Source organism: Cibotium barometz, chromosome 55, assembly GCF_041138505.1.
Source record: "Cibotium barometz isolate CiBa-2024 chromosome 55, ASM4113850v1, whole genome shotgun sequence".
NCBI lineage: Eukaryota > Viridiplantae > Streptophyta > Polypodiopsida > Cyatheales > Cibotiaceae > Cibotium > Cibotium barometz.
Window position 1 is genome coordinate 21,609,756 of NC_141100.1, and position 2,937 is coordinate 21,612,692.

The 2,937-nt window shown below is 43.8% G+C and overlaps 1 pseudogene; it reads right to left on the bottom strand.

Moving 5' to 3' along the window:
* Positions 1-373: 373 nt before the first annotated feature.
* Positions 374-2,246, bottom strand: LOC147607505 (3-ketoacyl-CoA synthase 9 pseudogene; annotated as a pseudogene).
* Positions 2,247-2,937: the final 691 nt, after the last annotated feature.

The window sequence follows — 2,937 nt, forward strand, 5'->3', positions numbered from 1 at the left end:
TTGGGATGGTGCAGACCTCGATATGCATGTCGACGCTTCCCGAAATGTTTTTCGGTGAAATTATTGGGGGTGTTTTCCTAGTCGTCGCAGGGGTGCAATCTGTTCGTTAATCAGACACCCATAAGGTATTTATTAAGGTCGGTACTTTACTGTAATTTAACAAAAAATTTACGTAGAAGCTTATTCTGGTGTCCATTTTGAGTGCTGTAGAGTCCTATATTAGGGTACAATCATGCGCAAATTTCAAATTTAGACTCAGAATTTTAAGATTCCAAGTAAAAATAGTCAATTATTATGATGATAATTTTTACACTATAAAAAGATCACAATTTCATCTATTAAATGGAATATATTATTATTGAAGTTGGGCATATTACATTGGCATATACAGACAGAGGTGTAACACATATTGAATGTTTTCTATGTTTTAATAAAAAGACATATCAAAAGATGATCTCTTTAGATATTATTGAAACCTTACACCCTCCATGCCAATTTGGTGCATCAGTAGCTTTATAACGTTTCAATGCTGCAACTATGGTAAAAAATTTGAAGCCCAAAACGGCCTTCAAATTTAAGCAATGCTTGGCCTTTTCATGCGATTAACTCATTAGAATGCTTTTTGATAGCGGCAGGGTACCTGTGGATGCAGTCGAGCCAGGGACTGTCGAGCGGAACTGGGATGTCATTGATGGCCTTCCAAACTGCACTGTTGCACTTGAAGCCAGACCCCAAACCGAGCATCCACACCTTGTCCCCTTTCCTTATGTTCTGCTTGGCTTCCATGTATCCGAGCACGTACCACAAGCAGCTAGCAGAGGTGTTACCAAATCGGTGAAGGGTGGCTCGCGAGGCTTCCATGTGGTCATCAGAGAGGAAGAGGTTCTTCTGGATCTCGTCTATGACTGCACGTCCCCCGGAGTGAAAGCAGAAATGCTGAAATGCAAGCTTGAAGTCAGGCTGGTATAATTGCTTGACCTTGAGGTTGAGTAGCTTGCGAGAAAGGAAGCTATAGAGGTAAAGCAATTGCTCGGAAAAAGGCAAAACACGAGGGCCAAGAGTGACTATGTTAGTTCTTAGTGCATCTGCTGCCACCCCCATCAGATCCCTCGTTAACGAAACACCCAAAAACCCCTCTCCATCCTCTCGCTGATACGCACACGTGTGGGCGCGGTCGCTCGCCGCCTTGTGAGTCCTCACACAATGCAAAAACTCGTACTTGCATCTAGTCCTCTCCTCTCGCTTGTTTGTAAGAAGCATCGCACCACACCCTAGCCGAAACAAGCAATTAGTCACTAATTGCGACTTGCTGTTCCCAAAGTACCAATTAAGAGAGCTGTTCTCCGTGCTTACCACCAAAGCATACTGATTAGGGTAAACCTTAAGCAAATCTCTAGCTAAGCTGCATGCTATTACAGATGCACTGCAACCCATCCCTCCCAAGTGAATGGCTTTTATAGTCTCCTTCATCTTGTAGCGGTTTATAAGCATGGATGCAAAAGAAGGAGCTGGGCTATAGAGGCTACAATTTGTGATAACTATGCCAATATCCCGTGGATCAAGTCTTGTCTTCCTCAGGAGGCTATCTACACAGCCAAATAACACTTGCTCTGCTTCGAGGCGCGCAGTCTCATATCGAGACAATTTGGTGTCAGTATAATCAAGCATGTGATAGGGCAAGTAGGTCTCTTCACCAAGCCCCGAACGCTTAAAGATCTTCCGTTGAAACTCCAGGCTGGGTAGGGTGAACCTCCCAGTGAGCATTGTGATATATTCCGACTTCTCGTAGTTGCATTTCTGTTCATCATCGGGCTGAAAACACGAAAAATCTACCAGGTAAACTTGCCTTGGTCTAAACACAGGGTAAAACAAGGCTGCAGCAGCAGAGGTGATCATGACAAAGGCCCATGCTGAGAAGACTGGAGACCCGCTGATAATATGGCATTTGCAAGCTTCCCAAAGCATGATCATGAGCTCTAGTTCTTGCAGCAGTGAGGCAATTACAAACGTGGACATAGCAAAGAAAAGAGACAGAGAACTCAGCATTGTTTCAGTGCGATGCAAACTAGGCGCTAGCTGGTTCACTCTAGGTTTGCGGGAAAACCATCACAGTTAATTGAGACGTTTGGTAACGAGATGCTCCAGGTCTGTGCGAAGCTACATGTGAAGGCGTACTTATAATAGGCTTTGCTTGTGCTGTTTGTTATCGTTTGGGCATGCAAAATGCATGCATGGTTTGCCTAATGAAATCGCAGCTCTGCAAGCCGAGGCGCTCACGACCCACGAGTCACATTAACATCATTGCCCGTGACTCGCTGGCGAAGCTTTGAGCAGAAAGGACGCGGAAGCAGTTAAGAGCGCTGTCCCGCCAAGGTTAAGGGGGCAAGAGTACTATTGCCTGTCAAACTGTGCAATACGGCAAGGTTTGCTGGATGCCGGCTGTGTGCAGTGATAAAGAAGGAATGCTTGCAGAGCCATCGTAAAGGGGTCTGAATAAACTAAATTCACAACAAATCTAGCTAAATCAATGTTCGCCCGATGATTCTTCCACTTACCTTGGACATGAAAAGATTCATGCAAAAGAGACTCTGGAGAATATATTCTACATGGATCATCACCCTGCAATCACAGGAATGTGAGTCTCCTTGCTTGCGCACTTGAATATGCTTGATCTCTGACTTGTACAATTCATAGTCTCTATATAGGGAACCAAGAACATGAAGAAGCTTTTTTATATACCTGCATAATAAATAAGCTTTCACAATAAGATACATTGTCAACTTCAAGTAGCTATAAATACTAGAGAAAGGTGCTTGGAATGTTTATTTACAGGCCTAACTCAGGATGTGATCTTGGTACTGAATTAAGGGTCCACACGATTCTCTTATCCAATTCTATAACGACAAGGCTCCAATGGTTCCTGAAAAAGCAGAAATC